General features: G+C 40.7%; 1 long non-coding RNA gene across 11 annotated transcripts in view; it reads right to left on the reverse strand.

Moving 5' to 3' along the window:
• LOC111178576 (uncharacterized) overlaps positions 1-27,060 on the reverse strand; it is a 76,639-nt gene that overhangs the window by 32,775 nt on the left and 16,804 nt on the right. For 2 of the 11 annotated variants that reach the window (XR_016392597.1, XR_016392604.1), the window contains one exon: positions 1-27,050. This exon is cut by the window's left edge and continues 12,310 nt beyond it. The exons of the other annotated variants lie outside the window; for them this stretch is intronic. This is a non-coding gene — a long non-coding RNA (uncharacterized LOC111178576). The remainder of the gene's footprint in view (positions 27,051-27,060) is intronic. 11 annotated transcript variants of the gene reach the window in all.

Genomic DNA, 27,060 nt, shown 5'->3' on the forward strand with positions numbered 1-27,060 from the left:
ACTTTTTATATTTTACCCAAATAATTCTTCTGTACATTTACTTTAAAAAATAAATATATAGTGGGAGTCAGAAGACCTGAGTTCTATTTTTGATGTCACTGTGATCTCTAGAAGATAGTAAACTGCAGGTTTAATTTTCCATCTTTTGAGGATGGTATAGGAATGATTAAAATTGGCTTTGAACTTTTCTCTGCTGGTGTCACCAGAATTAGAGTAAAGCAAGAATTTTTTTGTTTTATTTTGCTTTGGGTTTTTTTGATTTTGGTCTTTAACCACTGTTCACTACTGGGTTATGGAGAAGACACAGTCTACAACAAAAATCCTCATATAAGAGTCTTCTCAGTCAAGTCACCACTTCAGTCATTACCCTGCCCTACATAATGTCAGAAAGATGAGAGCTTTACAGAAACATGGGCTCTGTCAACCTCCACCCTCTCCTTTGTCAAAAATTTCAGAGCAGGTGCAGAACTGACAAAGCTCACCTGGAGTTCACAAAGCTAAATTCTGGGAAGGACTCACTAGGAATTATTATGACACCTGGGGAACAAAATTTCCTATCACCTGGTGGTCTAGGTAATATCACTCTGCTGGGATGTCTCCAAGGGCAACAGTTATAAAGCTTTGGATAATCAGGTAACAATTAGACACTGTGAAATTCTGCCAGAGCTAGCTTCTACTGGAAGAGGAGGAAAATTTAATTTCAATAGAAATTTTTTTTTGTACTTCAAACGAACCAAGCAAATATTTACTTGTTACTAACTCTGTGCCAGGAACCGGGCCAGGTGTGGGGACATAAAGAATGATGGTATAGTCTTTACCCAAAGGAGATCACATTATAATTGAGAGACTAATGGAAAACAAATACTGATAAACCTATTTTATTCCTATCTACATTTGGAACCAATATAGGCAGAGAAATAAATTCTCACAGGCAACTGAAGAGTGTAGATGTTATAGATTAGAAGGGAGGATGGACCAAATTGTGAAGAAAGTGGAATGTCACATCAATAATAGTCAATAGGGAAGAGAGGGGGAAGATGGCGGAAGAGTAAGACGCGGAGATCACCTTCCTCCCCACAGATACATCAGAAATACGTCTACACGTGGAACAACTCCTACAGAACACCTACTGAACGCTGGCAGAAGACCTCAGACCTCCCAAAAGGCAAGAAACTCCCCACGTAACTGGGTAGGGCAAAAGAAAAAAGAATACACAGAGACAAAAGAATAGGACGGGACCTGCACCAGTGGGAGGGAGCCGTGAAGGAGGAAAGGTTTCCACACACTAAGAAGCCGCTTCGCGGGCGGAGACTGCGGGTGGCGGAGGGGGAAGCTTCACAGCTGCGAAGAAGAGCACAGCAACAGGGGTGTGGAGGGCAAAGCGGGGAGATTCCCGCACAGAGGATTGGTGCCGACCGGCACTCACCAGCCCGAGAGGCTTGTCTGCTCACCCGCCGGGGCGGGTGGGGCTGGGAGCTGAGGCTCGGGTGCAGGGAGAGGACTGGGGTGGGCGGCGTGAACACAGCCTGCAGGGGGTTAGTGCGCCACGGCTGGCCGGGAGGGAGTCCGGAAAAAGTCTGGAGCTGCCGAACAGGCAAGAGACTTTTTCTTCCCTCTTTGTTTCCTGGTGCGCGAGGAGAGGGGATTAAGAGCGCTGCTTAAAGGAGCTCCAGAGACGGGCGCGAGCCGTGGCTAAAAGCGCAGACCCCAGAGACGGGCATGAGACGCTAAGGCTGCTGCTGCCGCCACCAAGAAGCCTGTGTGCGAGCACAGGTCACTATCCACAACCCCCTTCCGTGGAGCCTGTGCAGCCCGCCACTGCCAGGGTCCCGGGATCTAGGGACAACTCCCACCAGAGAACGCACAGTGAGCCTCAGGCTGGTGCAACGTCACGCCGGCCTCTGCCGCAACGTCACGCCTCTGACGCCGCAGGCCCGCCCCGCACTCCGTGCCCCCCCACACACCCCGGGCCTGAGTGAGCCAGAGTCCCCGAAGCAGCGGCTCCTTTAACCCCTTCCTGTCTGAGGGAAGAACAGACGCCCTCCAGCGACCTACACGCAGAGGCAGGGCCAAATCCAAAGCTGAGCCCCTGGGAGCTGTAAGAACAAAGAAGAGAAAGGGAAATCTCTGCCAGCAGCCTCAGGAGCAGCGGATTAAGGCTCCACAATCAACTTGATGTACCCTGCAGCTGTGGAATACCTGAATAGACAATGAATCATCCCAAATTGAGGAGGGGGACTTTGAGAGCAAGATTTATTATTTTTTTCCCCTTTTCCTCTTTTTGTGTGTATGTGTATGCTTCTGTGTTAGATTTTGTCTGTATAGCTTTCCTTTCACCATTTGTCCTAGGGTTCTATCCATCTGTTTTTTGTTTTCTACTTAAAAAAATTTTTTTTCTTAATAATTATTTTTTATTTTAATAACTTTATTTTATTTTATCTTGCTTTATTTTATCCTCTTTCTTTCTTCCTTCCTTCCTCCCTCCCTCCCTCCCTCTCCCTCTCTCTCTTTCTTTCTTTCTTTCTACTTTTTCCCCCTTTTATTCTGAGCCGTGTGGATGAAAGGCTCTTGGTGCTGTAGCCAGGAGTCAGTGCTGTGCCTCTGAGGTGGGAGAGCCAACTTCAGGACACTGGTCCACAAGAGACCTCCCAGCTCCACATAATATCAAATGGCGAAAATCTCCCAGAGATCTCCATCTCAACACCAGCACCCAGCTTCACTCAACGACCAGCAAGCTAGAGTGTTGGACACCCTATGCCAAACAACTAGCAAGACAGGAACACAACCCCACCCATTAGCAGAGAGGCTGCCTAAAATCGTAAGTCCACAGACACCTCAAAACACACCACCAGACGTAGACCTGCCCACCAGAAAGATAAGATCCAGCCTCATTCACCAGAACACAGGCACTAGTCCCCTCCACCAGGAAGCCTACACAACCCACTGAACCAACTTTAGCCACTGGAGACAGACACCAAAACAACGGGAACTACGAACCTGCAAAAAGGAGACCCCAAACACAGTAAGATAAGCAAAATGAGAATACAGAAAAACACACAGCAGATGAAGGAACAAGATAAAAACCTACCAGACCTAATAAATGAAGAGGAAATAGGCAGTCTACCTGAAAAAGAATTCAGAATAATGATAGTAAAGATGATCCAAAATCTTGGAAACAGAATAGAGAAAATGCAAGAAACATTTAACAAGGACCTACAAGAACTAAAGATGAAACAAGCAACGATGAACAATACAATAAATGAAATTAAAAATACTCTAGAAGGGATCAATAGCAAAATAACTGAGGCAGAAGAACGGATAAGTGGCCTGGAAGATAAAATAGTGGAAATAACTACTGCAGAGCAGAATAAAGAAAAAAAATGAAAAGAACTGAGGACAGTCTCAGAGACCGCTGGGACAACGTTAAACGCACCAACATTAGAATTATAGGGGTTCCAGAAGAAGAAGAGAAAAAGAAAGGGACTGAGAAAATATTTGAAGAGATTATAGTTGAAAACATCCATAATATGGGAAAGGAAATAGTTAATCAAGTCCAGGAAGCACAGAGAGTCACATACTGGATAAATCCAAGGAGAAACATGCCAAGACACATATCGATCAAACTGTCAAAAATTAACTACAAAGAAAACATATTAAAAGCAGCAAGGGAAAAAAAACAAATATCACACAAGGGAATCCCCATAAGGTTAACAGCTGATCTTTCAGCAGAAACTCTGCAAGCCAGAAGGGACTGGCAGGACATATTTAAAGTGATGAAGGAGAAAAACCTACAACCAAGATTACTCTACACAGCAAGGATCTCATTCAGATTTGATGGAGAAATTAAAACCTTTACAGACAAGCAAAAGCTGAGAGAGTTCAGCACCACCAAACCAGCTTTACAACAAATGCTAAAGGATCTTCTCTAGGCAAGAAACACAAGAGAAGGAAAAGACCTACAATAACAAACCCAAAACAATTAAGAAAATGGGAATAGGAACATACATATCGATAATTACCTTAAATGTAAATGGAGTAAATGCTCCCACCAAAAGACACAGATTGGCTGAATGGATACAAAAACAAGACCCATATAGATGCTGTCTACAAGAGACCCACTTCAGGACTAGAGACACATACAGACTGAAAGTGAGGGGATGGAAAAAGATATTCCATGCAAATGGAAACCAAAAGAAAGCTGGAGTAGCAATTCTCATATCAGACACAATAGACTTTAAAATAAAGACTATTGCAAGAGACAAAGAAGGACACTACATAATGATCAAGGGATCAATCCAAGAAGAAGATATAACAATTGTAAATATTTATGCACCCAACATAGGAGCACCTCAATACATAAGGCAAATACTAACAGCCATAAAAGGGGAAATCCAGAGTAACACATTCATAGTAGGGGACTTTAACACTCCACTTTCACCAACGGACACATCATCCAAAATGAAAATAAAGAAGGAAACACAAGCTTTAAATGATACATTAAACAAGATGTACTTAATTTTTATAGGACATTCCATCCAAAAACAACACAATACACATTTTTCTCAAGTGCTCATGGAACATTCTCCAGGATAGATCATGTCTTGGGTCACAAATAAAGTCTTGGTAAATTTAAGAAAATTCAAATTGTATCAAGTATCTTTTCCGACCACAACGCTATGAGACTAGATATCAACTACAAGAAAAGATCTGTAAAAAATACAAACACATGGAGGCTAAACAATACACTACTTAATAACCAAGTGATCACTGAAGAAATCAAAGAGGAAATCAAAAAATACCTAGAAACAAATGACAATGGAGACACGATGACCCAAAACCTATGGGATGCAGCAAAAGCATTTCTAAGAGGGGAGTTTATAGCAATACAATCCTAACTTAAGAAACAGGAAACATCTCAAATAAACAACCTAACCTTGCACCTAAAGCAATTAGAGAAAGAAGAACAAAAAAACCCCAAAGTTAGCAGAAGGAAAGAAATCATAAAGATCAGATCAGAAATAAATGAAAAAGAAATGAAGGAAACAATAGCAAAGATCAATAAAACTAAAAGCTGGTTCTTTGAGAAGATAAACAAAATTGATATACCACTAGCCAGACTCATCAAGAAAAAAAGGGAGAAGATTCAAATCAATAGAATTAGAAATGAAAAAGGAGGAGTAACAACTGACACTGCAGAAATACAAAAGATCATAAGAGATTACTACAAGCAACTCTATGCCAATAAAATGGACAATCTGGAAGAAATGGACAAATTCTTAGAAATGCACAACCTGCCAAGACTGAATCAGGAAGAAATAGAAAATATGAACAGACCAATCACAAGCACTGAAATTGAAACTGTGATTAAAAATCTTCCAACAAACAAAAGCCCAGGACCAGATGGCTTCACAGGCGAATTCTATCAAACATTTAGAGAAGAGCTAACACCTATCCTTCTCAAACTCTTCCAAAATATAGCAGAGGGAGGAACACTCCCAAACTCATTCTACAAGGACACCATCACACTGATACCAAAAACAGACAAGGATGTCACAAAGAAAGAAAACTACAGGCCAATATCACTGATGAACATAGATGCAAAAATCCTCAACAAAATACTAGCAAACAGAATTCAACAGCACATTATAAGGATCAAGTGGGATTTATTCCAGGAATGCAAGGATTCTTCAATATATGCAAATCAATCAATGTGATACACCATATTAACGAACTGAAGGAGAAAAACCATATGGTCATCTCAATCGATGCAGAGAAAGCTTTTGACAAAATTCAACACCCATTTATCATAAAAACCCTGCAGAAAGTAGGCATAGAGGGAACTTTCCTCAACATAATAAAGGCCATATATGACAAACCCAAGGCCAACATCGTCCTCAATGGTGAAAAACTGAAAGCATTTCCACTAAGATCAGGAACAAGACAAGATTGCCCACTCTCACCACTCTTATTCAACATAGTTTTGGAAGTTTTATCCACAGCAATCAGAGAAGAAAAGGAAATAAAAGGAATCCAAATCAGAAGAGGTAAAGCTGTCACTGTTTGCAGATGACATGATCCTATACATAGAGAATCCTAAAGATGCTACCAGAAAACTACTAGAGCTAATCAATGAATTTGGTAAAGTAGCAGGATACAAAATTAATGCACAGAAATCTCTGGCATTCCTATACACTCATGATGAAATATCTGAAAGTGAAATTAAGAAAACACTCCCATTTACCATTGCAACACAAAGAATAAAATATCTAGGAATAAACCTACCTAAGGAGACAAAAGACCTCCAAGTAGGAAATTATAAGACACTGATGAAAGAAATTAAAGATGATACAAATAGATGGAGAGATATACCATGTTCTTGGATTGGAAGAATCAACATTGTGAAAATGACTCTACTACCCAAAGCAATCTATAGATTCAATGCAACCCCTATCAAACTACCACTGGCATTTTTCACAGAACTAGAACAAAAAATTTCACAATTTGTATGGAAACACAAAAGACCACGAATAGCGAAGGCAATCTTGAGAGCGAAAAACGGAGTTGGAGGAATCAGGCTCCCTGACTTCAGACTACACTACAAAGCTTCAGTAATCAAGACAGTATGGTACTGGCACAGAAACAGAAATATAGATCAATGGAACAGGATAGAAAGCCCAGAGATAAACCCATGCACATATGGTCACTTTACCTTCGATAAAGGAGGCAGGAATGTACAGTGGAGAAAGGACAGTCTCTTCAATAAGTGGTGCTGGGAAAACTGGACAGGTACTTGTAAAAGTATGAGATTAGAACACTCCCTAACACCATACACAAAAATAAGCTCAAAATGGATTAAAGACCTAAATGTAAGGCCAGAAACTATCAAACTCTTAAGAGGAAAACATAGGCAGAACACTCTATGACATAAATCACAGCAAGATCTTTGTTGACCCACCTCCTAGAGAAATGGAAATAAAACCAAAAATAAACAAATGGGACCTAATGAAACTTGAAAGCTTTTACACAGCAAAGGAAACCATAAACAAGACCAAAAGACAACCCTCACAATGGGAGAAAATATTTGCAAATGAAGAAACTGACAAAGGATTAATCTCCAAAATTTACAAGCAGCTCATGCAGATCAATAACAAAAAAACAAACAACCCAATCCAAAAATGGGCAGAAGACCTAAATAGACATTTCTCCAAGGAAGATATACAGACTGCCAACAAACACATGAAAGAATGCTCAACATCATTAATCATTAGAGAAATGCAAATCAAAACTACAATGAGAGATCATCTCACACCAGTCAGAATGGCCATCATCAAAAAATCTAGAAACAATAAATGCTGGAGAGGATGTGGAGAAAAGGGAACACTCTTGCACTGCTGGTGGGAATGTGAATTGGTACAGCCACTATGGAGAACAGTATGGAGGTTCCTTAAAAAACTACAAATAGAACTACCATATGACCCAGCAATCCCACTACTGGGCATATTCCCTGAGAAAACCATAATTCAAAAAGAGTCATGTACCAAAATGTTCATTGCAGCTCTATTTACAATAGCCAGGAGATGGAAACAACCTAAGTGTCCATCATCGGATGAATGGATAAAGAAGATGTGGCACATATATACAATGGAATATTACTCAGCCATAAAAGGAAACGAAATTGCGTTATTTGTAGTGAGGTGGATGGACCTAGAGTCTGTCATACAGAGTGAAGTAAGTCAGAAAGAGAAAGACAAATACCATATGCTAACACATATCTATGGAATCTAAGAAAAAAAAAAGTCATGAAGAACCTAGGGGTAAGACAGGAATAAAGACACAGACCTACTAGAGAATGGACTTGAGGATATGGGAAGGGGGAAGGGTAAGCTGTGACAAAGCGAGAGAGTGGCATGGACATATATACACTACCAAACGTAAAATAGATAGCTAGTGGGAAGCAGCCGCATAGCACAGGGAGATCAGCTCGGTGCTTTCTGACCACCTAGAGGGGTGGGATAGGGAGGGTGGGAGGGAGGGAGACGCAAGAGGGAAGAGATATGGGAACATATGTATACGTATAAGTGATTCACTTTGTTATAAAGTAGAAAATATCACACCATTGTAAAGCAATTATACTCCAATAAAAGAAAATAATAGTCAATAGGAACAGTCATTTGAATTTTAAAAGAATGACTTGGATGGAAGCATGGAAAATGTAGTGAGATTGAGGAGAGACACGAGAGGCAGGGAGATGAATGACAGGGCTTAATGACCAACTGGACACAGGAGGTGAAGGAGAGAGAGGAATTTAATAAAACTGGGACTTTTCTGATAACCTACATAGCATAGCATATTTTGTCATTCACTATCCCTTTACTCTGCTTTTTTTCCCCATAGAGCTTGACACTAACACACACACACGCACACACACACACACATGCTCCTGTGTGTTTTAGCTATTGCCCATTTCACCAGTACAATATAAGATTCATAAGGAAAGGGATTTCGCTGTGTTTACTGTTATATCCCCAGTGCCGACCACCAAAAACTACTTATGAAAGGATGAATTAAATGGCTAACTTAAGAGAATAAGTGACTTGCAATACCATTACCTAGGATAGGAAATATAGAAGGAATGGCAGGGTTGTGAGACTTGTGACAGATTCAGTTTGAGGCATGATGATTTTGAGGTGGAACTTCGAGGTGGAATATATGGTCTGGAACTTGATAGAGAAGACGGGGCTACAGATTGATATTCGGAGGTCATGGGTGCTCGGGTATCAGTAAAAGAACAAATTTCTAACTGAGGAGACATGATATACTGTGTGTGGATCTCAGAGTTTTGTGTGGCTTCTGGCCATCAGGACTATCATCTTAATTATCTGCCTCTGGTCCACAGAATTTGTAGGTATGCTTTACAGATGTTAAGGCCATTGGGAATGCTGTTCCTGTGGCCACACCTAACACATACCTGCCTGGCTATCCCTGTCTACTCTGTCATTGACTCCAGTTTACTTTGGAGGTGACAACTTATATATACATTTTCAATTCTTCGGACAGTTTTAATATCGTTGGCTGAGCATGTCTGCTTTCTTCCCATAAGCCACTTGAAATAACCGCTCCACTCCCTAAACACAAAACACACACAAACTCACACACATGCATGTGATAAACCTAGAAACTAACAATGAATACGACAGGAATAAGTAATTTGAAAACTCATAAAAGAGGTAATGGCAATGAAGATGTTCTACAGTTCAGTATTTAAGACTATTTGGCAGGCAGTCATGACATTCCTTATTATGAGTGTCAACTACTAGAGGTCATATATTTTTGTTCCTTAAAAGAGCAAGGGCATAATGGCCTGTAATAAGTATAACCCATGTCATCTCCCTTCTCATTTCCCAATGTCACTTTAATTAAAAATTACCTGGATGCGATAAGACAGCTCTCAATTTGACTGCCATTCTGCATGTATCTTGAGTCCTCACACTTTTCACAGCAATTTGATGTTTCACATGTTTCATGAGAAAAATAAACTATAGTATAATTTACTCCATTGGTTTTTAAGCAAATCTGAAGGATACAGTGTAGTAACCAGCATTAACAGTTGGATACAGAGTATATCAAACATAGTATTTGTTATAGGCTAAGAATCATCTGTCAAGGTTCAAATTGGATGAATTATATTATTCAGTTATTATATACTTTCATTACATTTCATTTAAAATGTAATTATTGTTTCTATGGCTATCAAAATATACTTTCCCAATGACCTTCATTCAGGGTTGTGCTCCTTTCAGGAAATGTTGCGACTTTAGTATAGCCAGCTCTGTACTTAGATAGAACCGTAGTAGTTCTGAATCAGACACCTCTGACTGTCTTAACTGACTCCTTCCTTCAAAAGACATGGCTTAACTCCTAGACTGTGCCCCCTCCAGCACCACTTTTGCTGCATTTGTCAGACTGGCTGAAGTCTGAGTTAAAGGTCCAGGCTTGGAGTCTCACATGCTGTTTCCCCCCCTAACTTCTGGATTTGGATGAAATGCTACATCATGCAGAATGGAATCTAGCCTCCTGAGTGGCCACTGAAAGGCTTGATGACACCACATAGTAACGTGGCGAGTTAGCTTTCTGTGGGGGTGAACCTCAACTTACAGGAAATAGGAGATGGGGGTGGGGGGTGGGAAGTCAGGCAGGTAGCATCTTCCTACCATGGAATAGTCTGAGATGGAATTCTTTCTTGCAGCCCTTCTGGAAGAGTCCAATGTGCCAAGCAATGACCAGCCTTTTTTTTTTTTCGTTTTTTGAAGTTTTGTATGAAGTGGTAGCCAGTCTAGTAACACACTGTATCACTTTGCCTTAGTTATTTTTCCCCTCGCACTCACTGTTTTCAATTTTCACCTCCTGTCATGCACTGAATTGTGTCCCCTGCCCCAGTCCAAAATTCATAGGTTGAAGCCCTATGACCAATGTGACTGTATTTAGAGACAGGCCCTTTAGGGAGGTAAGTAAGGTTAAATGAGGTTATAAGGGTGGGTCCCTAATCCAGTAGGGTTGGTGGCCTTTTATGATGAGGAAGGACAGAGCAGCCAAGATGGCAAAATAGAAAGACCCTGAGCTTACTTTCTCTCACAAGCACACAAAAATCATAACGATCTGCAGAAAAATCATCAATGCAAAAGCCCATCAGAAAAGATCTTCTACAATTAAAGACATAAAGAAGGAACCGTGGAACTTCCCTGGTGGGGCAGTGGTTAAGAATCCACCTGCCAATGCAGGAGACACAGGTCCAAGCCCTGGTCCAGGAAGATCCCACATGCCGTGGAGCAACTAAGCCCATGCAACACAACTACTGAGCCTGTGCTCTAGAGCCCATGAGCCACAACTACTAAAGCCCGCACACCTAGAGCCTGTGCTCCACAACAAGAGAAGCCACCACAATGAGAAGCCCGCACACTGCAACGAAGAGTAGCCCCTGCTTGCTGTGACTAGAGAAAGCCCACACACAGCAATGAAGACCCAACACAGCCAAAAATAAATAAATAAAACAAAGAAATTTTAAAAAAATAAAAGAAGGAACCACAACGACACAGGTAGGAGGGGTGGACTCATGATATAATTAAATCGCATTCCCTCTGTGTGGGCAACTCACAAACTGGAGAATAATAATATTGCAGAGGTTCTTCAATGGGAGTGAGAGTTCTGAGCCCCATGTCAAGCTCCCCATGTCAGGTCCAGCACCAGGAAGAGGAGCCCCCAGAGCACTTGGCTTTGAAGGCCAGGGGGGCTTAATTGCAGGAGCCCCACAGGACTAGGGGAAATAGAGACTTCACTCTTAAAGGGGGCATGCAAAATCCCATATGCACTGGGACCCAGGGCTAGGTAATTTGATAGAAGCCGGGCCAGACCTACCTGCTGGTCTTGGACAGTTTTCTAGAGAGGCAGTGAGCAGATATGGCTCACCCTGGGGACATAGACACTGGTGGAAGACATACTGGGGGACATTCAAACACCTGAACACTGCTGTTGGTGGCTACCATCTTGGTTCATTAATGCCAAGACCTGGCCCCACCCAACAGCCTATAGGCACAAGTGCTGGGGACACCTCAGGCCAAATAACTAACTGGGTGGGGAACAGCACTAACCATCAGCGGATAGGCTGCCTAAAGACTTCCTGAGCCCACAGCCATCTCTAGAAATACCCTTAGACATGACCCTGCCCACCAGTGGGCCAAGATCCAACTCCACCCACCAGTGGGCAGGCACCGGCCTTCCTACCAGCAAGCCTGCACTAGCCTCTAGACCAGCTTCACTCAGAGAGCAGACACCAGAAGCAGAAAACTATGATCCTGCAGCCTGCAGACTGAGCCTACCAGCAGCAAGCCAGAGCCTACCCTAGAACCAGCTGAACCCTGGCCCTGCCCATTACCAGGTCAGTGCAATCTTTGGAACATCCTGGACCCCATACACAGCTGTGTCAGGAACCTTCCCTCTCCCAGCAATCTGAAACAAGCTCTGGGATCCCTAGGCCTGCAGCCACACTCCAGGAACCAGATCTGCCTGCAAGTAGTTTGGCACTAACTGCAGGATCTGGCTTCATCTGCAAGTGGGTGAGCAACCACCCCAGTCTTTTGGACCCTGACTCTGCCCACCACTGAGCAAACACTAGCCCTGGGACCCCCTAGGGTTCTGCAACCAGCTGCCTTGTAACCAGGCACCACTAAACAGCAGCCAACAGCATCCACAGAAGGCAGGGCCTGGCAACCAACTGGACTAGGGCCCAACCAAACCTACCAGTCCACCCACAGAGTCAGCCTAACTCAACAGAAGGACCCATGCAGCCCTCTTAGGGGGAACCAGCAAGCATATAGCTTGGGTAATGAGATGGGAGTGCACTGCTGGGATGCATAGGACATCTCCTATAAAAGGCCACTTCTCCAAGGTTGAGAAACGTGACTAACCTACCACATACATAAAATACAAATAGCAACTTAGAAAAAATGAGGTGACAGAGGAATATGTTTCAGACAAAGGAATAAGATAAAACCTCAGAAGAAGAACCAAGTGAAGTGGAGGTAGGCAATCTACCGGAGAAAGAGTTCAGAGTACTGGGCCCACAGAGCCTACATAGGGAGCACTCCTAGAGCATATAGCTCTGGTGACCAGAGAGGAGTGCACTGCTGAAATGCATAGGACATCTCCTACAAATGGTCACTCATCAAAGACTGGGAAAAGTAACCAACCTACCAGAAATAAAAACAGAGAATTAGGCAAAATGAGGCAACAGAGAAATATGTTCCAAACAAAGGAATAAGATAAAACCCCAGAAGAAGAACTAAGAGAAATGGAGCTAGGTAATCAACACAATAAAAAGTTCAAAAATACTGATCATAAAGATGTTTGAGGGACTTCCCTGGTGGTCCAGTGGTTAAAACTCCACACTTCCACTGCAGAGTGCGCAGGTTCGATCCCTAGTCAGGGAACTAAGATCCCACATGCCGCATGGGATAGGCAAAAAAAAAAGAAAGAAAGAAAGATGCTCAAAGAACTTGGGAGAAGAATAAACAAATACAGTGAGAAGTTTAACAAAAAGGAATAATAAAGAAAGATGAAATGGAGCTTAAGAATACAATAAGTGAGGGCTTCCCTGGTGGCGCAGTGGTTGAGTCCGCCTGCCGATGCAGGGGACGCGGGTTCGTGCCCCGGTCCGGGAAGATCTCACATGCCGTGGAGCAGCTGGGCCCGTGAGCCATGGCTGCTGAGCCTGCACATCTGGAGCCTGTGCTCCGCAACGGAAGAGGCCACGGTGGTGCGAGGCCTGCGTACCGCAAAAAAAAAAAAAAAAAAAAAAGAATACAATAAATAAAAAATACACTAGAAAGAATAAACAGTAGATTATAGATGATACAGAGGAATGGATCAACAAACTAAAAGAGAGTAGTTGAAATCACTTGAACGGAACAGAAAAAAAGACAAATGAATAAAAAGAGATGAGGACAGCTTAAGAGACCTCTGGTACAACATCAGGCATACTAACAGTCACATTATAGGGGTCCCAGAAGGAGAAGAGAGAGAGAGGGGCAGATAACATATTTGAAGACATAACAGCTGAAAACTTCCCTAACCTGGGAAAGGAAACAGACATTCGGGTCCAGAAATCACAGAGTCCCAAACAGGATCAACTGAAAGAGGACTATACTAAGATACACTGTAATTAAAATGGCAGAAATTAAAGGGAGAATATTAAAAATAGCAAGAGAAAAACAACAAATTACATACAAGGGAACTCCCCTAAGACTATCAACTGACTTTTCAGCAGAAACTCTGCAGGCCGGAAGGGAGTGATATGATATATTTAAAGTGATGAAACAAAAAACCTATGACCAAGAATACTCTACCCCTCAAGGCTATCATTCAGATTTCAAAGAGAGATCAAAAGTTTTACAGACAAGCAAAAGCTAAAAGGGTTCATCACCTTGAAACAGCCTTACAAGAAATGTTAAAGGGACTTCTCTAAGCAGGAAGGAAAAGGCCACAACTAGAAACATGAAAATTATGAAAGGAAAAATCTCATTGGTAATGGCAAATATACAGTAGTGGTAGTAAATCAATTACTTATAAAGCTAGTAGGAACGTTAAAAGACAAAAGTAATAAAATCATCTATATCCACAATAGGTAGTTAAGGAATACACAAAACAAAAGGATGTAAAACATGATGTCAAAAACAGTAAACATGAGGACTGGGAGTAAAAATCCCAGGTTTTAAAAATGTGTTTGAACTTGAGAGATTGGCAACTTAAAACAATCAGGTAAATATATAGATTGCTATATATAAACCTCATGGTAACCACAAATCAAAAATCTATAATAATACACACACCAAAAAAAGGGAAAGAAATCCAAACATAACTCTAAAGATAGTTATCAAATCACAAGTAAAGAGAGCAAAAGAAGAAGGAACAAAAAAGAATTACAAAAATAACCCCCATACAATTAACAAAATTGCAATAAGTACATACCTATCAATAATCACTTTACATGTAAATGGACTAAATGCTCCAGTCAAACGACAGAGTGGCTGAAGAGATACAAAACAAGATGCAAATACATGTTCTCTACAAGAGATCTAAAGACACACACGAACTGAAAGTGAGGGAATGAAAAAAGCTATTTCATGCAAATGGAAACAAAAAGGAAGCCAGAGGTGTAGCAATACTTATATCAGACAAAATAGATCATAACAAGAGACAAAGAAGGGCATTACAGAATGATAAAGGGATCAATCCAAGAAGAAAATATGATAATTTTAAATATATATGTCCCCAACATAAGAGTACCTAAATACATAAACCAAATATTAACAGATATAAAAAGAGAAATTGACAATAACACAGTAATAGTGGGGAAATTTAAAACCCTGCTTACATCAGTGTACAGATCATCTAGATAGAAAATCAATAAAGAAACAGTGACCTAAAACAGCACATTAGACCAAGTGAACTTAACAAGTATACATAGAACATTCCATCCAAAAGCAGCAGAATACACATTCTTTTCAAGTGTCCATGTAATGTTCTCCAGGATAGGTCATATTGTAGGCCACAAAACAAGTCTCAGTAAGTTTAAAAAGATTGACATCCTATCAAGCAACTTTTCTGACCACAACACTGTGAGACTAGAAATCAACTACAAGAAAAAAGACTGCAAAAGACATAAACATGTGGAGGATAAATAATACACTACTAAACAACCAACTTGTCACTGAAGAAACTGAAGATGACACAAACTGATGGAAAGATATATCATGCTCATGGATTGGGAGAATTAATATTGTTCAAAATGACCATACTACCCAAGGCAATCTACAGATTCAATGCAATCGCTATCAAAATACTAATGGCATTTTTCACAGAACTAGAACAAATAATTTTAAAATTTGTCTGGAAACACAAAAGACTCCAAATAGCCAAAACAATATTGAGAAAGAAGAACAAAGCTGGAGAGATCACAATCCCTGATTTCAAACTACTACAAAGCTACAGTAATCCAAACAGCATGATACTGGCACAAAAACAGACATATAGATCAGTGGAAAAGAAAAGACAGCCCAGAAATGAACCCACAGTTATATGGGCAATTACCCTACAACAAAGGAGGAAAGAATATACAATGGGGAAAAGACAGTCTCTTCAATAAATGGTGTTGGGAAAACTGGTCAGTTACATGCAAAAGAAGCAAACTGGATAACTCACACCATGCACAAAAATAAACTCAAATTCATTAAAGATATAAATGTAAGACCTGTAACCATAAAACTTCTAAAAGAAAACATAAGAAGTATACTCTTTGATATTGGTCTTAGTAATATTTTTTTTGAATATGTCTCCACAGGCAAGGGAAACAAAAGCAAAAATAAACAAATGGAACTACATCAAATTAAAAAATTTGCACATAAGGAAACTATCAACTAAATGAAAAGGCTGCCTACTAAATGGGAGAAGATATTTGCAAATGACATACAGTAAGTCCCCTACATACAAACCTTCACGTTTTGAACTCTCAAAGGTGTGAATATGCGTTCCCTCAACGTCAGGCATGAGTGAAATTGCAGCTTGCCCTCAGTCTTCTATTGCTGAAGATCCTTCAGCTCTACCCTCTCCCACCTCCTCTCCCTCCTCCAGTCAGTAACTCTTGCCTGTTCCCTCGATGCCAGCTGTTGTACTATACTACTGTACTTTTCAAGGAGCCATACTGTAAGATTAAAAATGTTTTCTTAATTTTTTGTTTGTTTTTTATGTATTATTTGTGTGAAAGGTACTATAAACCTATTATATTACAGTACTATATAACACAAGACGATTGTGTTATTTGGGTACTATAAACCTATTATATTACAGTACTATATAACTATAACACAAGACGATTGTGTTAGTTGGGTACCTAGGCTAATATTGCTGGACTTATGAACAAACTGGGCTTATGAATGCACTCTCAGAAAGGAACTTGTTTGTAAGTAGGGGACTTACTGTAGCTGATAAGGGGTTGATATCCAAAGAATTCATACAACTCAACATCAAAAATAAACCCAATTAAAAAATGGACAGAGGGTTGCTTAGGGGGAAGATGGTGGAAGAGTAAGACGCAGAGATCACCTTCCTCCCCACAGATACACCAGAAATACATCTACACGTGGAACAACTCCTACAGAACACCTACTGAACGCTGGCAGAAGACCTCAGACCTCCCAAAAGGCAAGAACTCCCTACGTACCTGGGTAGGGCAAAAGAAAAAAAAGAAAAAATAGAGACAAAGGAATAGGGACGGGACCTGCACCAGTGGGAGGGAGCTGTGAAGGAGGAAAGGTTTCCACACACTAGGAAGCCCCTTCGTAGGCAGAGACTGTGGGTGGCGGAGGGGGAAAGCTTCGGAGCCATGGAGGAGAGCGCAGCAACAGGGGTGCGGAGGGCAAAGCGGGGAGATTCCCGCACAGAGGATCGGTGCCAACCGTCACTCACCAGCCCGAGAGGCTTGTCTGCTCACCCGCCAGGGCGGGCGGGGCTGCGAGCTGAGGCTTGGGCTTTGGCCGGAGCGCCGGGGGAGGACTGGGGTTGGCGGCGTGAGAACAGCCTGAAACTGTTAGTGCACCAAGGCTAGCAGGGAGGGAGTTCGGGAAAAGGTCTGGAGCTGCCGAAGAGGCAAGAGACTTTTTCTTCCCTCTTTGTTTCCTGGTGCGCGAGGAGAGCGGATTAAAAGCGCTGCTTAAAGGAGCTCCAGAGACGGGCAGGAGACTCTAAGGCTGCTGCTGCCACCGCCACCAAGGGGCCTGTGTGTGAGCACAGGTCACTCTCCACACCTCCTTTCCGGGGAGCCTGTGCAGCCGGCCACTGCCGGGTTCCCGGGATCCAGGGACAACTTCCCCGGGAGAACGCATGGTGAGCCTCAGGCTGGTGCAACGTCCCGCCGGCCTCTGCCGCCGGAGGCTCGCCCCACACTCCGTGCCCCTCCCTCCCCCCGGCCTGAGTGAGCCAGAGCCCCCAAATCAGCGGCTCCTTTAACCCCTTCCTGTCTGAGCGAAAAACAGACGCCCTCCGGCGACCTACACGCACAGGCGGGACCAAATCCAAAGCTGAGCCCCGTGGGAGCTGTGAGAATAAAGAGGAGAAAGGGAAATCTCCCCCAGCGGCATCAGAAGCAGCGGATTAAAGCTCCACAATCAACTTGATGTACCCTGCATCTGTGGAATACGTGAATAGACAACGAATCATCCCAAACTGAGGAGGTGGACTTTGAGAGCAAGATTTATGATTTTTTCCCCTTTTCCTCTTTATGTGAGTGTGTATGTGTATGCTTCTGTGTGAGATTTTGTCTGTATAGCTTTGCTTCCACCATTTGTCCTAGGGTTCTACCCGTCCGTTTTTGTTTTTTTAAATTTTTTTCTCTCTTAATAATTAATTATAATAACTCTATTCTATTTTACTTTATCTTCTTTCTTTTTCTTTCTTTCCTTCCTTCCCTCCTTTAGACAACAAATCATCCCAAACTGAGGTGGACTTTGAGAGCATGATTCATGATTTTTTCCCCTTTTCCTCTTTTTGTGAGTGTGTATGTATATGCTTCTGTATGAGATTTTGTCTGTATAGCTTTGCTTCCACCATTTGTCCTAAGGTTCTATCCGTCCTTTTTTTAAAAAATTTTTTTCCTTAATAATTATTTTTTAATTTAATAACTTTATTATATTTCACTCTATTTTATTTTACTTTATCTTCTTTCTTTTTTCCTTCCTTTCTTCCTTCCTTCCTTTCTCCCACCATCCTTCCCTCCCTCCCTCCCTCCCTCTTTCCTTTCTTTCTTTCTTTCCTTCTTTCTTCCTTGCTTCCTTCCTTTCTTTCTTCCTACTTCTACTAATTCTTTCTCTCTACTTTTTCTCCCTTTTATTCTGAGCCGTGTGGATGAAAGGCTCTTGGTGCTGCAGCCAGGAGTCAGTGCTGTGCCTCTGAGGTGGGAGAGCCAACTTCAGGACACTGGTCAACAAGAGACCTACCAGCTTCACATAATATCAAATGGCGAAAATCTCCCAGAGATCTCCATCACAACACCAGCACCCAACTTCACTCAACGACCAGCAAGCTACAGTACTGGACACCCTATGCCAAACAACTAGCAAGACAGGAACACAAACCCACCCCTTAGCAGAGAGGCTGCCTAAAATCATAATAAGTCCAGAGACACCCCAAAACACACCACCAGACATGGACCTGCCCACCAGAGAGACAAGATCCGGCCTCATCCACCAGAACACAGGTACTAGTCCCCTCCACCAGGAAGCCTACACAACCCACTGAACCAACCTTAGCCACTGGGGACAGACACCAAAAACAATGGGAACTACGAACCTGCAGCCTGCAAAAAGGAGACCCTAAACACAGTAAGATAAGCAAAATGAGAAAACAGAAAAACACAAAGCAGATGAAGGAGCAAGATAAAAACCCACCAGACCTAACAAATGAAGAGGAAATAGGCAGTCTACCTAAAAAAGAATACAGAATAATGATAGGAAAGATGATCTAAAATCTTGGAAAGAGAATAGACAAAATGCAAGAAACATTTAACAAGGACCTACAAGAACTAAAGATGAAACAAACAACGATGAACAACACAATAAATGAAATGAAAAATACCCCAGATGGGATCAATAGCAGAATAACTGAGAGAGAAGATGGATAAGTGACCTGGAAGATAATATAGTGGAAAGAGCAGAATAAAGAAAAAAGAATGAAAAGAACTGAGGACAGTCTCAGAGACCTCTGGGACAACATTAAACACATCAACATTAGAATTATAGGGGTTCTACAAGAAGAAGAGAAAAAGAGAGGGACTGAGAAAATATTTGAAGAGATTACAGTTGAAAATTTCCCTAATATGGGAAAGGAAATAGTTAATCAAGTCCAGGAAGCACAGAGAGTCCCATACAGGATAAATCCAAGGAGAAATACACCAAGACACATATTCATCAAACTGTCAAAAATTAAATACAAAATATATTAAAAGCAGCAAGGGAAAAACGACAAATAACACACAAGGGAATCCCCATAAGGTAAACAGCTGATCTTTCACCAGAAACTCTGCAAGCCAGAAGGGACTGGCAGGACATATTTAAAGTGATGAAGGAGAAAAACCTGCAACCAAGATTACTCTACACAGCAAGGATCTCATTCAGATTTGATGGAGAAATTAAAACCTTTACAGACAAGCAAAAGTTGAGAGAGTTCAGCACCACCAAACCAGCTTTCCAACAAATGCTAAAGGAACTTCTCTAGGCAAGAAACACAACAGAAGGAAAAGACCTACAATAACAAACCCAAAACAATTAAGAAAATGGGAATAGGAACATACATATCAATAATTACCTTAAATGAAAATGGAGTAAATGCTCCCACCAAAAGACACAGATTGGCTGAATGGATACAAAAACAAGACCCATATAGATGCTGTCTACAAGAGACCCACTTCAGGACTAGAGACACATACAGACTGAAAGTGAGGGGATGGAAAAAGATATTCCATGCAAATGGAAACCAAAAGAAAGCTGGAGTAGCAATTCTCATATCAGACAAAATAGACTTTAAAATAAAGACTACTGAAAGAAACAAAGAAGGGCACTACATAATGATCAAGGGATCAATCCAAGAAGAAGATATAACAATTGTAAATATTTATGCACCCAACATAGGAGCACCTCAATACATAAGGCAAATACTAACAGCCATAAAAGGGGAAATCCACAGTAACACATTCATAGTAGGGGACTTTAACACTCCACTTTCACCAATGGACAGATCATCCAAAATGAAAATAAAGAAGGAAACACAAGCTTTAAATGATACATTAAACAAGAAGGACTTACTTGATATCTATAGGACACTCCATCCAAAAACAACAGAATACACATTTTTCTCAAGTGCTCATGGAACATTCTCCAGGATAGATCATATCTTCGGTCACAAATCAAGTCTTGGTAAATTTAAGAAAACTGAAATTCTATCAAGTATCTTTTCCCACCACAACACTATGAGACTAGATATCAATTACAGGAAAAGATCTGTAAAAAATACAAACACATGGAGGCTAAACAATACACTACTTAATAGCGAAGTGATCACTGAAGAAATCAAAGAGAAAATCAAAAAATACCTAGAAACAAATGACAATGGAGACATGACGACCCAAAACCTATGGGATGCAGCAAAAGCAGTTCTAAGAGGGAAGTTTATAGCAATACAATCCTAACTTAAGAAACAGGAAACATCTCAAATAAACAACCTAACCTTGTACCTAAAGCAATTAGAGAAAGAAGAACAAAAAAACTCCAAAGTTAGCAGAAGGAGAGAAATCATAAAAATCAGATCAGAAATAAATGAAAAAGAAATGAAGGAAACGATAGCAAAGATCAATAAAACTAAAAGCTGGTTCTTTGAGAAGATACACAAAATAGATAAACCATTAGCCAGACTCATCAAGAAAAAAAGGGAGAAGATCAAATCAATAGAATTAAAAATGAAAAAGGAGAAGTAACAACTGACACTGCAGAAATACAAAAGATCATAAGAGATTACTAAAAGCAACTCTATACCAATAAAATGGACAACCTGGAAGAAATGGACAAATTCTTAGAAATGCACAACCTGCCAAGACTGAATCAAGAAGAAATAGAAAATATGAACAGACCAATCACAAGCACTGAAATTGAAACTATGATTAAAAATCTTCCAACAAACAAAAGCCCAGGACCAGATGGCTTCACAGGCGAATTCTATCAAACATTTAGAGAAGAGCTAACACCTATCCTTCTCAAACTCTTCCAAAATATAGCAGACGGAGGAACACTCCCAAATTCATTCCACAACGCCACCATCACCTTGATACAAAAAACAGACAAGGATGTCACTAAGAAAGAAAACTACAGGCCAATATCACTGATGAACATAGATGCAAAAATCCTCAACAAAATACTAGCAAACAGAATCCAACAGCACATTAAAAGGATCATACACCATGATCAAGTGGGGTTTATCCCAGGAATGCAAGGATTCTTCAATATACACAAATCAATGTGATAAACCATATTAACAAACTGAAGGAGAAAAACCATATGATCATTTCAATAGATGCAGAGAAAGCTTTTGACAAAATTCAACAACCATTTATGATAAAAACCCTGCAGAAAGCAGGCATAGAGGGAACTTTCCTCAACATGATAAAGGCCATATATGACAAACCCACAGCCAACATCATCCTCAATGGTGAGAAACTGAAAGCATTTCCACTGAGATCAGGAGCAAGTCAAGGTTGCCCACTCTCACCTCTCTTTTTCAACACAGTTTTGGAAGTTTTATCCACACCAATCAGAGAAGAAAAGGAAATAAAAGGAATCCAAATCAGAAAAGAAGAGGTAAAGCTGTCACTGTTTGCAGATGACATGATACTATACATAGAGAATCCTAAAGATGCTACCAGAAAACTACTAGAGCTAATCAATGAATCTGGTAAAGTTGCAGGATACAAAATTAATGCACAGAAATCTCTGGCATTCCTATACACTCATGATGAAAAATCTGAAAGTGAAATCAAGAAAACACTCCCATTTACCATTGCAACAACAAAAAAATAAAATATCTAGGAATAAACCTACCTAAGGAGACAAAAGACCTGTATGCAGAAAATTATAAGACACTGATGAAAGAAATTAAAGATGATACAAATAGATGGAGAGATATATCATGTTCTTGGATTGGAAGAATCAACACTGTGAAAATGACTCTACTACCCAAAGCAACCTACAGATTCAATGCAATCCCTATCAAACTACCACTGGCATTTTTCACAGAACTAGAACAAAAAATTTCACAATTTGTATGGAAACACAAAAGACCCCGAATACCAAAAGCAATCTTGAGAATGAAAAATGGAGGTGGAGGAAGCAGGCTCCCTGAGTTCAGACTACACTACAAAGCTACAGTAATCAAGACAGCATGGTACTGGCACAAAAACAGAAATATAGATCAATGGAACAGGATAGAAAGCCCAGAGATAAATCCATGCACATATGTTCACCTTATCTTTGATAAAGGAGGCAGGAATGTACAGTGGAGAAAGGACAGCCTCTTCAATAAGTGGTGCTGGGAAAACTGGACAGCTACATGTAAAAGTATGAGATTAGATCACTCCCTAACACCGTACACAAAAATAAGCTCAAAATGGATCAAAGACCTAAATGTAAGGCCAGAAACTATCAAACTCTTAAGAGGAAAACATAGGCAGAACACTCTATGACATAAATCACAGCAAGATCCTTTTTGACCCACCTCCTAGAGAAATGGAAATGAAAACAAAAATAAACAAATGGGACCTAATGAAACTTCAAAGCCTTTGCACATCAAAGGAAACCATAAACAAGACCAAAAGACAACCCTCAGAATGGGAGAAAATATTTGCAAATGAAGCAACTGACAAAGGATTAATTTCCAAAATTTACAAGCAGCTCATGCAGCTCAATAACAAAAAAACAAACAACCCAATCCAAAAATGGGCAGAAGACCTAAATAGACATTTCTCCAAAGAAGATATACAGACTGCCAACAAACACATGAAAGAATACTCAACATCATTAATCATTAGAGAAATGCAAATCAAAACTACAATGAGATATCATCTCACACCAGTCAGAATGGCCATCATCAAAAAATCTAGAAACAATAAATGCTGGAGAGGATGTGGAGAAAAGGGAACACTCTTGCACTGCTGTGGGAAGGTGAATTGGTACAGCCACTATGGAGAGCAGTATGGAGGTTCCTTAAAAAACTACAAATAGAACTACCATAGGACCCAGCAATCCCACTACTGGGCATATACCCTGAGAAAACCATAATTCAAAAAGAGCCTTGTACCAAAATGTTCATTGCAGCTCTATTTACAATAGTCAGGAGATGGAAACAACCTAAGTGTCCATCATTGGATGAATGGATAAAGAAGATGTGGCACGTATATACAATGGAATATTACTCAGCCATAAAAGGAAACGAAATTGCGTTATTTGTAGTGAGGTGGATGGACCTAGAGTCTGTCATACAGAGTGAAGTAAGTCAGAAAGAGAAAGACAAGTACCATATGCTAACACATATCTATGGAATCTAAGAAAAAAAAAAGTCATGAAGAACCTAGGGGTAAGACAGGAATAAAGACACAGACCTATTAGAGAATGGACTTGAGGATATGGGGAGGGGGGAGGGTAAGCTGTGACAAAGCGAGAGAGTGGCATGGACATATATACACTATCAAACATAAAATAGACAGCTAGTGGGAAGCAGCCGCATAGCACAGGGAGATCAGCTCGGTGCTTTCTGACCACCTAGAGGGGTGGGATAGGGAGGGTGGGAGGGAGGGAGACGCAAGAGGGAAGAGATATGGGAACATATGTATATGTATAACTGATTCACTTTGTTATAAAGCAGAAACTAACACACCATTGTAAAGAAATTATACCCCAATAAAGATGTTAAAAAAAAAATGGACAGAGGATCTGAGTAGACATTTTTCCAAAGAAAATATGCAGATGGCCAACAGACACATGAAAAGATGCTCAACATCACTAATCATCGGGGAAATGCAAACCAAATTCGCAATGAAATATCCCCTTTATATCTGTCAGAATGACTATTATCAAAAGACAACAAGTAACACGTATTGGCAAGGATTGGAAAAAAGAACCCTTGTGCACTGTTGGTAGGAATGTAAATTGGTGTAGCCACTATGGAAAACATTATGGAAATTGCTCAAAAACATAAAAATAGAACTACCATATGATCCAGTAATTCCACTTCTGGATATTTATCCAAAGAAAATAAAAACAGTAATTAGAAAAGATATATGCAGCCCTATGTTCATAGCAGCATCATTTACAATAGCTAAGATATGGGAGCAACCTAAGTGCCCATCCACAGATGAATGGATACATACATACACACACACACACACACACACAAACACACACACACAGTGGAATATTACTCAGCCATAAAAAGAATGAAACCTTGCCATTTGTGACAACATGGATGGCCTAGAGGGTATTATGCTAAGTGAAATAAGTCAGAGAAAGACAAATTATGATATCACTCACATGTGGAATCTAAAAAAGAAAACAAATGAACAAACATAACAGAGACATAGATACAGAGAACAAACATGTCGTTGCCAAGGGGAGGAGTTGAGGGGGAGATAAGACATAGGTGAGGGAGACTGAGGCACACATTTCTAGTTACAAAATAAATGAGTCATGGGTATGAAATGTACAGTGTGGGGAAAATAGTAAACAATTATGTAATATCTTTGTATGGGGACAGATGGTAACTAGGCTTATCGTGGTGATCAATTTGAAATGTATAGAAATATTGATTCACTATGTTATATATCAGGAATTAACATAGTGTTGTAGGTCAATTATACTTCAAAAGCAAACAGACAGACTCATGGACAAAGAGATCAGATTTGTGGTTACTAGAGGCACGGGTGTGGGTGGGATATTGGGTGAAGGCAGTCAAAAGGTACAAAACTTCCAGTCATAAGATAAATAAGTACTAGAGATGTAATGTACAACATGATAAAGATAATTAACACTGCTGTACTATACATATGAAAGGTGTTAAGAGAGTAATCCTCAGAGTTCTCATCATAAGGAAAAAATGTTTTTTCCCCTATTTCTTTAATTTTGTGTTGATATGAGATGATGGATGCTCACTTAACTTATCATGATAATAATTTCATGATGTATATAAGTCAAATCACTATGCTGGACACCTAAACTTATACAGTACTGTATGTCATTTATATCTCAATACAACTGGAAAAAAATTAAATTCTAAAAAACTTGCTTGTATTAGTCAATATTGTGTAGGTTAGCATTCTCCAAGTGTGGTCTGGGGACATTTTCCCTGGGTCTATGAGGTCAATTTCAAAATCAATGACTAAATGCTAAAATGTTATTTGCTTTTTTCATTCTCAATCTCTCATGAGTGTACTGTGGAGTTTTCCAGAATGTGATACTGCAGCTCTTTGAATGAAGAAGCAGACCCCCAAACCCAGCTTTATTCTGCTTAGCCAGACATTAAAGAGATTTGCAAAAATTGAAACAGTGCTACTCTTCTCACAGTTGTTTTAGAAAATATATTTTTCATTAAGATATTACTATGCTAATGTATAATGGATTCATTTACATATTTTTAAAATTTCTCAGTTTTAATATCTAAAACAGTAAATATCAATATATAGAACCCACATAAACAAAAGTCCATTGAGGTCCTGTTTTAAAATGTAGGCTCTGTTATTACTCGGGTATGGTTAGGTCAATAGACCAGGAGATGACTGTCACTGAAAGGGAAGTCTGTTCCCGAGAGTAGGAGGCCTGCCATGTCACACAGGGCCACACAGGGCCACCGGGAAGTCAGTCAGAAGGCTGAAGGAGCGAGGGGAAAGCATGGGTGAGAGCCTTACTGTGGTTTTCGCAGAAAGGAACAGGCAAGGCAGGGTAAGAAGGTTTGAATAATTTCAGCAGGCTCTTAGGTGTAGGGGCTGTCCTAGGGTTTCCTGGATCTGGCCCTGAGGTGACTAGGACAGGTGAGTACAGGCATACCTCGGAGATACTGCTGGTTTGGTTCCAGACCATTGCATTAAAGCAAATGGGGCAATAAGGCAAGCCACACGAAGTGTTGGTTTCCAGCACATATGAACGTCACGTGCACACACTATGCTGCAGCCTACTGAGTGAGCAATAGCATTGTGTCTAAGCAAGCAACGCACACACCTTAACGAGAAACTAATGCTGCTGGGAAAACGGCACCAATAGACTTGCTCAATGCAGGTTTGTCACAAGCCTTCAACCTGTAAACAATGCAGTATCTGTGAAGTGCAGTAAAACAACGCATCGCTGTATTGGCCCAGAGTATAAGAGCCCTGTGAGAGCTGGAAAAAGGGGGTGCTTATGGGGGCGGAGGGGGTATGGTTTTGGATTGGTTAGCTTGCACATGAGAGGTATATTCACAAGGGAGGAGCTTGTTATCTCTAGGAATTAGCTAGTCCTCAAAGGAGCAGTCTCCCCTGCGCTAGCAAGGTCCCAGGTGCCAGAGCTTTAAGAAGACAGAAAGTAAGGAAACATAGTCAATACAGGTCCTTAATAGTTTTCAAGAGTGTAGAGATGTTCAGAGATGTTCAGAGACCAAAGAGTTTGAGGGCTTCTTGGCTCGGTAATGCATAGTAAAAAAAAAAAAGGTGCCCCAAATCTCAACATCTTACAGCAAAGAGGGTTGTTCGTTGCTCAGGTGAAGTCTTCACACTTCTGATAGGTGGCATACAGTCATCTCTGGGGATCCTTGGGGGATTTGTTCCAGGACCCCCAAAGGATATCAAACTCTACAGGTGCTCAAGTCCCTGGTATTAAATGGTGTGGTACAGTCGGCCTTCTGTAACCAAGGATATGGAACGCACAGATACAGAGGGCCTCCTATACAAAG

The sequence above is a fragment of the Delphinapterus leucas genome, chromosome 3 (assembly GCF_059928025.1).
Source record: "Delphinapterus leucas isolate spDelLeu-1000000601 "Yukka" chromosome 3, BTC_Dleu_Yukka2, whole genome shotgun sequence".
Lineage (NCBI taxonomy): Eukaryota > Metazoa > Chordata > Mammalia > Artiodactyla > Monodontidae > Delphinapterus > Delphinapterus leucas.